Source organism: Lactuca serriola, chromosome 3, assembly GCF_051521515.1.
Source record: "Lactuca serriola cultivar US96UC23 chromosome 3, Lser_US96UC23_V15, whole genome shotgun sequence".
Lineage (NCBI taxonomy): Eukaryota > Viridiplantae > Streptophyta > Magnoliopsida > Asterales > Asteraceae > Lactuca > Lactuca serriola.
Genome location: NC_136410.1, coordinates 80,356,427 through 80,372,210, shown reverse-complemented (window position 1 = coordinate 80,372,210; position 15,784 = coordinate 80,356,427).

Sequence of the window (15,784 nt, the reverse complement as noted above, 5' to 3'; positions counted from 1 at the left end):
TGTCCTTATAGTCCAAATAACTGGGCACAGACTCCTTGGTGATAAGCCGCTTTCCTTGATGCTTCCGAAATCCATCCCGCACGCCCAGATTAGAACCATCAAACCCTGATGATGGTGGCTGACCACTCCCGAACCATTTTCAACCGTAACCGAGATGATACTGGACACTTCGAACCCGCAGTGAAAGATAACCTACACTAGCTACTAATCGCTACTGGTATGCAATTGGCATATGACAATTCCAAAATACAATCCAAATACGAGCAGAGAGACAAATCATACACAAAATCGCTTGAGTCCAGGGTAAAAACTTCCCTAATTCACATAGGAATGAAAATAGCCATAGATTCGTACCTGCAACATTCCTTGCTGTAATCCAGATCTTCCGCATCTGTCACTGCAAGGCACTACCCTCTCGCCCATTCGTAAACCTCATAGTCGTTGGGGCAGGCGCACTCCCTGCTCCTCCACTCATTGTCGGGCAGTCGGTCCTCTTGTGGCCCACCTGATTGCAGTGAAAACATAATGGGCTTGCCCCCCGTGGGTAGTCCCTGCTGACGTGACCATCACTGCCACCCTTATAGCAGCCGGAACCCCTGGAAGGACACACTCCCTCGTGTGGTTTCCCGCACGTGCTGCACTAACTTCGGCCCTGCCGACCCACTAATTGTTGATCTAAAGTCTTGAGTCTCTTCCCGGGACCCTCCAAAGTGAATGTCTGATCTGACTTCCTCTTCACAATGTGCTCCAGATCGATCTCCCTCTCCCTAGCTCCGGCAATCATAGAGTCCAGGGTCGGGCATGTCGAGAAGCTGACATGCTCCCGAATCTCCGCTCTCAACATGTCATGATAGCGGGTCCTCTGCATCTCATCATCCCCTGCATACTGAGAAACTAATAGGGCCCTCTCCCGAAACTTGATGGTAATCTACGCCACCGACTCTGTCGTCTGTCTCATGTCTAGGAATTCTCTGGCCAGCTGCTAAAGCTCCACTGCCGACGCAATCTCCGCCCTAAACCTGGTCACGAAGTCTGACCAGGTCATAGCCTCGACGACCGAGGCTCCCAATGAGTCTCCAACTGACTCCCACCAATCTCCAGCTCTGTCTCTCAAACATGCCGCCGCAAAGCGGACCTTCGACCCATCCGGGCAGAAGCTCGTCAACTGTTCAGACTCAATGTCTGCGATCCATCTCCTGGCAGCAATGGGGTTCTTCACCCCGTGAAAATCCGGCGCACCACACCCTCTGAAGTCCTTGAAGGACAGCGTGCGCGTACTTGCCTGGCCAGATGCCAAATCACTCCTGAAAGCTCGGAGGCGATCCTCCATCATCTCAATGATTCCCTCCTTGATCGACCCGAAAATGACCAGGGTCGCCTCAAGGATGCCTCTCGTAATCTCAGATGCGATGAACTCGCGTAACCCATCATCAACTGGTTCGGATCCCGCGCCCGAACCTGATCCTGAACCGGATCCTGACCCGCCCACTGGTCTCTCTCGCCTAGGGCTAACCCCCGGGTCTTCTACTCATAACTACATGGGCCGGCATTGTGGCCATAGACCCATTCATACAAAAGGGAAGCTCACCTACATTGGCTGAACTCGCTGATGATCCCACTGGCTGCTGCCCGACAACTCACTGAACTCCTACTCCACTAGCTCCCCGAGCTATCAATATCAATGCAACACTTAGTCTAACTAACCCCCGATAGTCAGCCAAGTCAATTCTGGTCTAAGTCAAGGTCCTGGTCAAAGTCAACCTTCCAGGTCAACCCCACTTGCCGAGTGTAGATGTATGTTGTAAAAGTCGAATAGTCTGTATTGTAATGATTCGCATTTGTATGTTATTTTACTAAGTCAATTTTGTATGCGAATTGTAGTATGCGAAGCGTAAATGTTTAGACTTAGTATATTTTTTGTAAGTTCCCTATAAATAGGGACTTAGGCTTGAAGTAGAGTGATAAGATCGAAACACAATATTTTTCTTCAGCTTACTTTGTAATCAGTCTTAATAAAACGAGATCTGATTAATATTTACTTCGTGTGTTCATCATCTTTCATCATTCAAATCTATTGTTTCTTTTCTTAATTCTCGATAACAATTCTCAACAATTGGTATCAGAGCAGGATTCAAACTGCTTAGATCTGATTTTCGTATAAGAATCATTTGCTTTTTGAGTTGCAAAATTTACTCAAAATTTTCCGTGCATTTTTGGTTTTAAAAATCACTTTTGATCTTCAGATTTGAATCGATTCTGTATTTAAATTGTTAAGTCGAGTAATCGATTAGTCATTTTTGATCAATTCATTTGATCGAATTCTGAAATTCATCAAGTTTTCAAGTTTTCAGATATTTTCTGTGTTCATCAATGGCGAACTTCAACATGAATACAATGACTTCTTTCTCTCACTTGCTTGGTTCCTCAACCAAAATTTCGATGTTGATTCCAGAATACTATGATCAGTGGGCTGATAGAATGGAAGATTACTTAAATGGAATTGATGAAGAACTTTGGAATTGTATCGATGGAACAGTACAAGCTCCTGCTAATGTTCAACAACTTGGATCATCCACTGCATCTCCTGATGTTGAAGAACAACGAAAACGAATGAAGAATAATGAAAAGAGGTGCATGAGGGAACTAAGAGGTGCTCTACCTCCTGTGGTTTACAATTACATTCGTAGTTGTAAAACAGCAAAAGACATCTGGAATACTCTAAAAGAGAAGTATCAAGGTAGCGAAAAGACGAAGATCAATTCTGTGAAGCAATGTCTGGTTGAACTGAAGGAATTCAGACAAAAGGATGCAGAAACTCTCGAAAGTTACTATGATCGTCTGAATGAGCTTGTGTTTCGCTGCAATAGGTATGGTATCACTAGATCTCTCATGGAATTCAATTTAACTTTCATTATGGGTCTTCGCAAGGAATGGCGAAGTGTGAGCATGATGATTAAGAATCAACAAAGTTTTGATACAACTAAATTGAATGATCTCTACAATCAACTGAAAACACATGAGTGTGAGGTCTCAGAAATGTATGAAGAATCAAAACTAGCTATTGGTGGTCCTTTGGCTCTTGTTTCAAAAGTATCAGAAACTGATGAAAAAGATGGTTCAGATGAAGAAGGATTTTTGATGAACTCCGATGATGAAGTTGTAGCATTCTATTCAAACAACAGAGTTAAAAAGTTTTTCAAAAAGCCTTTTAATCCAAAAGGAAAGATGAATGATGCGAAAAATGTTGTCACAAAGACTGGAGGGGAAGAAAGGAAGAAAATGGAGAAAATTGATGAAAAACAGAAAAATGCGAATGAAGAGAAAAAGTTGAAAGGTGATTCAGGAATTTATTGTCATTATTGCAATGGTGCGAATCATTTCGCAGCTGACTACATGTTGCGAAAGAAAGAAGAGAAGAAAGAAAAAGTTAAAGATGAAGCATACTACTCCGAGAAGATTGAAGAATTACGTGCTAAGACCAAAGGAGTGCCATTGGTTGCGAAGGGAGAAAATGCTGAAGAAGAGAGTGGAACTTATCAGATCTGGTCTTTAGGATCTGATGATGAGGAAATGAAGCATCCCACACATGGAGCAATGTTCGCAAGTTTTGAGGATTGCGAAGAGAACATTTCAGGGAGATGTTTTGTGTCTAAATTCACTGACAAGTCACCCATGACAACCAAGGTACGTGCAATTCTTGAATCTTTTAATATTCCTTTATCTGCTTATGATGCTGAAATTGTTTCATTTGATGATACTGTGGCTTATTTTGATTCTGTTATTGTGTCTGCTAGTAATGAAGCTAAGAAATTAAATGTGCAACTTAGTGAGAAACGAAGAGATTTAGAAATAAAGAAGAGCAGAGTTGAAAAATTGGAAATGCAAGTCAAAAATATAGATTGTGATAGGAATAATCTTACTAACGATGTTAGGTTATTACTAGCACAGAGAAACATATATTGTAATTCTGCAAAACGTTTGTATGCAAAATTAACAGCTTTACATCATTCTTCTGATATTAGAAAAGAACAACATAGGAAACTTTTACCTTTTCTTGAGTATGAACGTGAAAAAGTTGATGTTGTTTCTTATGATTGCGAAAGCACAATTGCTCAATTTGACAAAATACCTGATGATAGATATACTTATAGTATTGTCAAAATTGATGAATTTCTGAATGCTGATGAGTTGGTTAACATTGTCAATAAAAGTTTGACGAAGAGTGAACAAGTGAAAATCATAAAGAAAACTGAAAATTCAACTCTTTCCTCACAGTTGAATTATGCTGATATTGATGAAAATTCTGATAATGTAAGTGAAATTAGTGAGATAGAAGAGGAAGAAGAGATTGATTGTTCTCAATTGTCAATCATTAATATCACATCTAAGATCAAAGGTAAAGAAATAATAGTTGATTCAATAGTAAAGGATGAAATTGATAAACCTTCAACTTCGCAACATTGTATGTTTGATAATGTGGAAGTTGAAAGCTGGAAATCTGATGACACAGATGTAAATAAAGAAGAAAAGAAAGTTTCAACTGAAACACCTCAAAGGGTTGTAGTGGATCAAGTGTTTGAAATACAAAAGAATTTGATAAAATTTTAAATGATAAAGGCGCACATTATTTGGAAACCAACACTGTGGTATATCCAAATTTTGTATGTACTGATAAAACCATTTTTCCAAATCAAGTTTTTGTCACTACTGGAAATGCTGAGAAAGTTCTTCCTGAGTTTAATAAAATGATTGAAAAAGATAATCAAAAGTCCACGATTGAAGGTTTTTTTGCAAATCAAAACACAGAAGAAAACAATTTAACCAAAAATCCTTATGTGTTTCAAAAACAAAAATCAGCACAAAAATGTGTGGTTAAAGGTGAAAAATCAAACAAAATTTTTCAAAAAGATGAAAAACCAAAGGTTGAAGTGAAACTAAATTCTCATGAATTCAAATTGATGGTTGGAAACTATTCAACAGAAAATAATGTTTCAAAAAGAAAAGCAAGAAAAGCAATTTTCTGGCAAGTTGTGTCTAATGAAAAATCAAGAGATGAAAAAGAACAAATGTCAAAAACATCATCAATTGATAAAAACACAAAAACATATTCAAGTTTTCATAAACAAATAAACTCTGTTGACAAGGTTCCATATATTCGCAAATATGACAACAATCGAAAATTTGAAAATTCGCAAAAATTTGCAAATAATCAAAAGTTTCAAAATGTTGGCAAATTCACGAATAATCCATCAAGTTTGAAGAACTCAACTAAAGCCAAAATGAAATTTTCACCAAAACAACCAAATTTTCCAAACCTTCAATATCAAAACCAACCAAAGTTTCATACACAAAAGGAAAATCTGATGTAAGTACAATCAATCATTGGTTTGAAGGAAAAGGAAAGAAATTTCAAAGTGGGAAGTTTTCAGAAGAACAAATCAAAAATGCATTTGATAAGTTCATAAATAATTCTTCAAGTGATAGTGCATCATCTCATAATTCGCAAGTTCCAGTTCAAAAATGGAAACCAGTTATCAAAAATGCGAATGTTGTGAAGGATAAGATTACAATTAATGGAAATCCAAAATTATTGAATGACTATATTTCCATATCTAGAACTGATGATGTTGATATAATGGATTTGGTTACAAACAAAGTGAAAACATGGTGTTTAAATTCCAAAAGTTTGTTTCATTCTACTAATGATGGACCCAAAAAGTCTTGGGTTCATAAATTTTTCCAATAAATACAGGTGATATGTGACGAGCAATATGATATGAAATGGTACATTGATAGTGGTTGCTCTCGTCATATGACTGGAAGAAAGGAAAATTTGCGAGATTACAGAAGCTTGGAAAATGCTGGAGTTGTCAAATTTGGAAATAATCACAAGTGTCAAGTGAAAGGATATGGGAAAGTCACAAATGGAAACTTCACAGTAAACAGAGTGGCCTATGTTGAAGGACTTCAACATAATTTGATAAGTGTATCACAACTTGTTGTGGGTACTGGAAATCAAGTTGTATTCAATGAAGAAGGAAGTATCATTTCAAATGTCAAGACGAATGAAATACTCCTCAAATCCAAAAGATATGGTGATATGTTTACACTGGACATCAAACCAATTGTGGGAAAACCAGCTGTGTGTTTACTATCAAAAGCATCAAATGATCTTAGTTGGCTTTGGCATAGAAGATTGTCACACTTGAACTTTCGAAATATAAATAAACTTGTAACTGAAGATTTAGTTCGAGGGTTACCAGTACTAAAATTTGACAATGATTCTTTGTGTGCAGCATGCGAACAAGGAAAACAACATCGAAAGGGTCATCCGATTGTGATAGATTCAAAAATAGTTGATTCATTGGAACTTCTTCACATTGATCTATGTGGACCATCAACTGTTGCAACAATAAACAAAAAGCGGTGTATTTTAGTTGTTGTAGATGATTTCTCTAGATTTACGTGGGTGTTTTTTCTCCAGTTGAAATCTGAAGTTGCTCAGACGATGATTGATTTTATCAAAAAGATTGAAGTTAGTCTGAAGAAGAATGTACGAAAAATTAAAAGTGATAATGGTTCTGAGTTTAAAAATCAAACTCTTGACAGTTTTCTCACAAGCAAAGGCATTTCGCATAATTTTTCATCACCATATACGCCACAACAAAATGGTATAGTTGAAAGAAGAAATCGATCTCTATGCGAAGCTGCCAAAACCATGTTGACATATGCGAATCTATCTCAATATCTTTGGGCAGAAGCTGTGTCCACAACATGTTTTACTCAGAATCGATCATACATTCATCGAAGATTTAATGTTACTCCATATGAAATAATCAATAATCGGAAACCTAATGTAAAATTCTTTCATGTTTTTGGTTGCAGGTGCTTTATCATGAATCTAAAAGATAATTTGTCCAAGTTTCAAGCCAAAGCTGATGAAGGCATCTTTTTAGGATATTCACAGAATTCAGTTGCATACAGAGTGCTAAATAAACGAACAAGAAAAATTGAAGAAACTTTCAATTTAACATTTGATGATTACTATCTTAAACAAATTGATAGTAAATTTGATAATAAACCAATACTTTTAGATTCAAATACTCCAATTGATGATTCTGAAATCAATGATTTTGATTATGACTTAATTTTTGGAATTCCTGACAGGGCCATTGATGCAGAAAATAATGCTCATGATAATCAAACATCCGAATCTTCAAAACATACTGATGAATCAACGATAACTTGTGAAAGCACACCAGATGTTCATAGGGAACAAGAACATCAAGTTGAGGGGGAGCCTTCGCAAAATCAACAAGAACATCAAGTTGAGGGGGAGCCTTCGCAAAATCAACAAGAACATCAAGTTGAGGGGGAGCCTTCACAAAATCAACAAGAATATCAAGATACAGATCATGTTGAGGGGGAGCATGATGAAACAGAGACAATTAATCCTGATACAAATGAAGAATTTCATGAAGTTAATGATAACTTTTCTGTTGCAGGATCTGAAAATGAAGATATGTATGAAGATGCACCATTAGAATTTGATCCAAATTTTCCACCACTCGAGAAATGGACAAGAAATCATCCAAAAGAACAAGTAATTGGTAATCCACAAGAAGGTGTGTTGACTAGAACAAGTAATTTGTCCTTGAGGTTTTTGATCAAACCAATCAAAACTGAGACAAATCACAACTCTGTGTTAAAGATCTAACATCATGAGTCCGTGATGAAAGTGAAACCCAAAAATCATACACCTTAAGGAATTGACGGGGAACTATGTTCCAGATTTTTACGAAACCTTTGTTTCAGTATCAAAAATTTCAAAACTTCAAATCATATTCAATTCGCATGCGTGGTCTTGATCAAACATTTACAACCAAGAATGTTTGTTACCCAACAAGATCCAAAACAAATTTTTCTTTTGAATATGATTTCAGTGTAAGTTTCATTCGCAAATTCTTGTCATGATAAATATTTTCACAAGCCAACTTGTCACTGACTACACTGGTCAAACAAGTAATTTCATTTACAATTTCTCACCTTATGTTAAGGCTGATATGTAATGAAATTTCAAACCAACCCAAAATGACTTTTAAAAGAAGCCCTTTGATACTTCTTTACAAGTATTCGATTGTAATTCACGGGAAACTACACAAGCTGTTGATTATCTCTCTTGATAATTAACGAAGCAACCTTTGCCTGGGGTTTTACTGCATTCATGTCAAGTTAACTTTTTGACATCACAACATTCCAAAATTTCTTGATTCTTATCTTATTCCATTGACACATTGCACACACGAAATCCTTGAGGTTCTGAGTAAAACCAACTTAGATTGATGATTTCGCAAGTCTGGCATATGACTTCACTTTAAATCCCAAAAGTGAAAGAGCCTTGCTTCCATGCGAAGGGTTTTACCGGTTCGGATTCTATAACGGATACTTGACAGGCTGTATACTATAAATGGTTGGTATTCTATCCGGTTTTCGAGGAGATGTGACAGTTACTTTTTGAAACATAGCCATCTTTTACAGTAATGATCTGAGATTCAAGGTGCCACATCGGATAACATTAAATGCATCCCGCTTTAATTTCAAATCAATTTTTGAGTAACCTATAAAAGGGGGATCAAGCACACTGTGAACGGTTACGCAAACAAGAATTCTCACAAAACTTCAAAGCTTTCATCTTGATCCAAACTTCTAATTTCTTTCAAACCCTAACAATGGCAGCCACAAATTCCAACACTGATGAGGTCCTTTCTCAATCACTAATGAAGATTCAAAGCACAAATTACCAAGTTGATCCCACCGTTTCTATGTATCCAGAAGACTTAAAGATGCTTATCGTGGCTTTGAAACGATCACCGTTATCAACTGCCATGTTCCGATCATTCCCAGTTCCGATGATATGGCTATCTCGTGCTGCTTCCACGGCTTCATACAATCACACATCGGATGTGATTACCTTCAATCTCATCAACAACAAGAGGGTTAAACTGTCAAAGAATTTGTTCGTGGAGTTCTTGCAAATTCCAAACAACCCTCCCTTTGTTAAACCTGTAAACTCCCAGATCATTCACATGTTCAATGAGATGGGACATCAACCGGAGTTGGAGAAGATCAGTGACTTCCGGAAGTCGGGATTACCATGCATATGGAATTTTCTTTTTGGCATTTTTCTACGATGCCTTACCGGAAGATCAGTCGGCTTGGATAGAGGAAGAGTCGAAGTGTATGCCATGGTAATGGGTATCTACTATGACATCAATGTGGATTATGCCACTCAGCTGTGGAAAGAATTTCTAAAAAGCTTGGAAAACACAAATTCGGAGAAGGGGATATCTTGTGCCAGATACTGGAGTTTGATCCTGGAGAAAGTTTACGAGAAAGAAGCTATTCCAATAATGCAAGATGTCGAAGTTGCTGAATTTTCCTTCTACCAATTTCCCAAAGTGGTTGAAGATGATGAAGCCATTTTTACTCGTGTGGCTCGTATTCCGGATGCGATGCTTCGCAAAGTTTCTCCCACTCACAAAGTGTTGGTGAGATATTTGCGAAACATTGATACAGCTGATCAGACAGGCGTGTTACCAGATGTTGCTACACCGTCGAAGAAGAAGAAGGTTAACAAGAAAACTACGAAGGGTTCATCTTCACCAGCTGTACAAGATGAAGTATCGAAGAAGGAAGTTTTACCTTCCAAGTCTGGGGTTTTAAAACAAATTCGCAAAGCGGAAGTGAGTAGTAAAGGAGTTACTATTCGCAGTATTCCCGCCCCAGTGTCTCCAGGAAAGAAACGTCAACGGGCAGAAGATGTTGCGAAAAACATGCAACGAACGCTGGTTAAGAAGAGGAAGATGGTGATTCGCAATGAATCATCAGATGAAGAAGTTGTCCCAGAAACTCCACCTGTCACAACTATGGTAAATGTCTCTTTACCAATCATTTCAACTTCGCAAATTTCCACTACTATTTCACAAACCCAACCACTCGAAATAGTTCTTACCAAGTCAGTTACTGAGGAGGTACCTATTTCGGATATGGTTGTCAACGTATCTGATACGGGGGCACCTATCCCAAGTGATGCACCCATAATCCAACCATCCTTACCTATTACCACTTTATCTACCACTTCTTCCATCTTTGATCATGCCCTTCAAAACCCATTCACCACACTTTTTCCATCTCAATCACTTGAAAATCCTCCACCTTCACAACAAATGTCTGATCCTGAAGTCGAAGGAGGTGCTTTTGGAGGAATTCTAGATGTCATTCCTTTTGATTCAGACAAAGAAGACATTCCTGATCATATGTTGATGACAGGAAAGCAGTTTAAAATACTGAATCAAAAGTTGAAGGCTATTATCCAATCGCAGGCCGATTCTGGGAGAATGTCTTCGATCTCAGCAATGGAGGTGGATGTCATGATTAAAGGAGCTGAGAAAAGAATAATGGAAAAAGTAGATCAGTCCGATAAAAACAATGAGCTGAGAGTGAAAGCACAAGGGAATAATTTTACGTCTGCAGTTCAAGATCTTAAAGCTGCTACAAAAGAACGCCACATTCTTTTTGTACAAGACGTCAAGAAAGTTCGTGAGGATGTCAACTTCAAAATTCAGGAATTGAAGTCTGAACTTGCGAAGGATCTTCAAGATGTGCATACGAGACAAGCAGATCTTCAAAAGCAAATTGTGGAAATTTCTTCTCAACTCCAAAAACTCAATAATATTCCTGTTATTGAAGATCAGAAAGCCGCTACAATGGAGAAGTTTAATCACTTGATCAAATTGGTCACTGAGCTTACATCAGCCGTTTCGCATTCATCATCTTCGCAAATCATTACTCCAGAATTCTTGTCTCTAAAGATTAACAATTTAGAACAAGCTATTCAAAAAGCTCTTGCTCCGCTCACAAACTTCACTTCTTTACTTCCGAAGGGTGCTCTACCTGTTTTCACAGGGGTGCAAGGGAGAGAGAAAAGTCGAAGCAAAGAAGATGAAGCTAAGACAGTGGGAAAAGTGATTTCGACTCAACTGGTTGCAACTCTTCCAATTCCTACAAAACCGATTTCTTCAACAACGATAACCACAAAAACAATTTCCAAGGGAATTGTTATTGGAGAAAACGAAGGAGGTTCTAGCTCAAAACCTCAAAAAGATGTATCAGGAAAAGGAAAAGGCATCCTGTATGAAAAGTCGAAGGAGGAGTTAAAAGCTGATGCTGAGGCTGAATTGGAAAGGACGAGACAAGTTCAGAGCATCATGAGACAACGGGCAAGTGATCCTCCCTCCATAAACAAAGGAGATCCTGCGAAACTTTACTCTTACGAAACTATAAAGTCGAAAGTTGTAGGAAGGGAGATGTATGAGTTCGAGAAGAAGCCTAAAAGAAGCTACGATATTGCGAACTCAGATCACTGTCAGTTGGACTTCCCATTTAACGAAATGTTGTTCATCACAGCTCAATACAAGATCAGTGAGAAATTCGATAATCCGGATGACTACACTCATATGAAAATCAGATTTCATGTTGTTCTTGGGAAGAATCCTGATGAAGTTTGGTCCCTGATGAAGATCAAGAAGGTGCTTACAATAAAGAAGGATGTTCTGTTTGAAGACATGCTTCAAAATTTTCGATATTTTGTCATCAGGGCTGACAACAAACAATACGACTTCACAGTTGCTGATTTTCCGTTGATGAATTGCAACGATCTCATTCAAGTAGCTCTTATTCTGAAGCATATGGAAGAAAACAAACTCAAAGGCTCGGAAAAAGATGTGTTTAAAGTTGGATTTGCACATGTGAAGACGTATATAGACAACTATTTCGACTGTTTGGCACTTACTGATGAAGAGTTAACGAATGTGCTAGGAAGAGAAGTTAAAGTTCCTTGGGAAGATACTTTGTCACAATCAGCTCTGTCGAAGTATGTTGTGGGTGAGATATGCCTTAAACCTTTTGGCATGGTGTTTTCGGGAAGAGACACTAAAGGAAAACCGAAGAAATTCTTGTTCAAAGCTTCAGAGATTGAAAGATACAATTCTTCGCAATATACGCACTTCATTATACGTATGAACAATTGCAAGAAAAACAACGAAGGTGACAAGAGAGATTTGAAGAAGGTGATCTCTTGGTATGGAGAAGTGCGAAGAACAATTCACTCTGCAATTCAAAAGCTTTTGAGTTGAATTGCATCGACTGTTTACAAAGGGGGAGAATGTAGATGTATGTTGTAAAAGTCGAATAGTCTGTATTGTAATGATTCACATTTGTATGTTATTTTACTAAGTCAATTTTGTATGCGAAGTGTAGTATGCGAAGCGTAAATGTTTAGACTTAGTATATTTTTTGTAAGTTCCCTATAAATAGGGACTTAGGCTTGAAGTAGAGTGATAAGATCGAAACACAATATTTCTCTTCAGCTTACTTTGTAATCAGTCTTAATAAAACGAGATCTGATTAATATTTACTTCGTGTGTTCATCATCTTTCATCATTCAAATCTATTGTTTCTTTTCTTAATTCTCGATAACAATTCTCAACACCGAGTCCACTTACTGACTCGCCGAGTTCATATGCTCAGGGTCCTTCCATTCGCGACTCGACTCTCCGAGTCAGTCCATGACTCGCCGAGTCCAACGATTTCCGAGTCCTGACCTATCCAACTCGCTGAGTCTCCACCCGACTCACTGATTCGAGTCTCAACTCGAAGGGTTTGGGGTTTCGCGACCTGACTCGCCGAGTCCAAGAGCAGACTCGCCGAGTACAAGGCAATGTTCATCCAACTCGTCGAGTTGTTCTTCCAACTCGACGAGTTCATGCGCAGCTTCATCCGACAAGACGAGTTGTTCATCCCACTCGCTGATTTCCTCCTCATCTTCATGCTACTCGCCGAGTCCACTCGAAGGACTCGCCGAGTCCATTCAGATCTCCATACATGCAGAGGACTTTTGAGTCATGCATGGACTCCAAACCGTAGATCTACCCTTCCCATGCCAATTCCTCACGTAAAGTTGCAAACTTTACGTGTAGAGATGGAGATCTAGGCAAAATACACCATAAACTAGGGTTTAAAGCCAAGGGGCTTCAAAATTGACTCAAGGGCTGATACTTTATGCTTCTCTAGTCCATAACACACTTGGATCTGAAGTAGCAACTCCAGATCTGGCTTCTAACTCAAATGGGTGACAAACCATGGCTTAAAAGCCCCAAATCTCACAACCATAGAAGATCTAAAGGAGAGAAACGACTTATTACCTTCAATATCTCAGAAAGGTTCCCCAATCTTCAGATCCAATACCAATCCTTGAAGCTTCAATGATTCCCCTTCTTCTTCTTCCTTCAAATTACTCAAAATGACTTGGGAGCTTGAATGGGCAACAATGGGGCTTGGGATTCGATGTTTTGGGTGAAAGAGGCAGTAAAGGAACCCTAGGGGAGAGAATGAGACGTTTAAATAGGCTCCAAGTCCCGAATTTAGGGTTTTCCTCGCACAGACCAGACTCGCCGAGTCTCCTTGGCCGACTCGCCGAGTCGGTCACTTACCCCTCGACCCGGATCCCGCTCGGACTCGCCGAGTCGCCCCTTAAAATTAGGGTTTTCTTTCCTTTCTTGGCCTTCCAAACTTTGGGTGTTGCAACTCTCCCCCACTTAAACAAAACTTCGTCCTCGAAGTTTGCTATGGCCCACCGCCTGCGATCTGCCTCCAATAACTCACCAATTAATCCAACACCAGCTGCCTACCTTCGCTGGCCTCCCGCTCGGTCATTCCGACTAACACAAATCCTTGCGGATAATCATTTCGGGTCAACTCTGACCCTGATCATTCTGGAAACACAACTTACTCAGCCGACAAACTTCTGGTACTCTCCGAGTACTACAACTGAACCCATAGGGATTCACCCCTTCTTTCCTCACGCGATTTCCTTGCCTTCCCAAGGCGATGCCCCAAAACAACTATCTCCCCTGCCACTGTGAAGATCCTATCTTCACCGAATCCATTACTCCCGCTACTTCCAGTACGGGTCATTATCGCCAGTATCCACGGGGCATTCTTTCTACTATAATTGGTGTCGAGCACCCCACGACCAACTATCTGAATTTCACCATAGACTGCTTACCAGCACTGCTACTGGCTGGAAATTTCTGCTATTCCTTATCTGCCTTCTGGATGAACTGAGACCACCCTGGTCCCTACCAATCTACCAATATCTGGATTACCGGCTCCCACCGGTCGCTAACCCCAACTCAACTCCTGGTCGCTCCCAGCGACTTCCGAAGAAACTTCACTAATAACCGCTCAATCCACTCTGCCACTATATCATACACCTGATACATTCGCTCTAACGAATAGGGACCGATGAATGCTACGGGCCACCCCGTAGTCTTACAACACTTCTACGCTGCCAGCCAATCTAAAGCTACGGGCCGCCCCGCAGTCTTGCTAAACCAGTTCTACGGGCCACACCATAGCCTAACCATACTCACATACGATTGTTGCGGGCCACACCGCAGTCTTGCTAATCTAATGCTACGGGCCACACCGCAGTCTTACTAATCTAATGCTACGGGTCACACCGCAGTCTTACTAATCTAATGCTATGGGCCAGACCGCAGTCTTACTAATCTAATGCTACGGGCCACACCGCAGTATTACTAATTATCCTCACATACGATTGCTACGGACCACACCGCAGTCTTAATATACTTCTCTTACTATCTAGCCACTGGTGAATGCTACGGTTATCCGGTAGTCTGACAACACCTTTCCATACCGACTAGCTGCTAGTGGATGCTACGACTAACCCATAGTCGATCATACAGCACAATCGAGTACCCCCAAGTGGTACTCATGTCCCAAATGGAACTCCCAACCGATTCCTATGTTATCCGCGACCAGAAATTTCGAGAATGAGGTCTCACAATTGACAAGTTTTCCCAACTTCCAATTTACACTGTCCTCCAATCATACAGTCACTTGAGCCGTCTTTCTTCCTAACAGGAGAGCGAAACTTAACCTAGTTTCAAAACCCCTTCTACTCCCATAACCTGGTTGTTTCTCCCCCACTTAGCCTCAGCTAAGTCTTTACTGCCTGCGAAAACCCGAAGATTTCCATTCCTTCCTTCCTTACACGATAGGCATGATAACCACCATCGCCCTATCCCTGCTAGCGATCCGTCTCTAGCCCACTCCAACTACCGTATGATTACCGAATACTAGATGAACACCTCCCGCATCCCTGATGCTAAAAAAAGTCCCCTAAGCTCTGACTACTGTCCTTATAGTCCGAATAACTGGGCACAGACTCCTTGGTGATAAGCCGCTTTCCTTGATGCTTTCGAAAGCCATACCGCACGCCCAGATTAGAACCATCAAACCCTGATGATGGTGGCTGACCACTCCCGAACCATTTTCAACCGTAACCGAGATGATACTGGACACTTCGAACCCGAAGTGAAAGATGACCTACACTAGCTACTAATAGCTCCTGGTATGCAATTGGCATATGACAATTCTAAAATACAATCCAAATACGAGCAGAGAGACAAATCAGACATAAAATCGCTTGAGTCCAGGGTAAAAACTTCCCTAATTCACATAGGAATGAAAATAGCCACAGATACGTACCTGCAACATTCCTTGCTGTAATCCAGATCTTCCGCATCTGTCACTGCAAGGCACTACCCTCTCGCCCATTCGTAAACCTCATAGTCGTTGGGGCAGGCGCACTCCCTGCTTCTCCCCTCATCATCGGGCAGTCGGTCCTCTTATGGCCCAC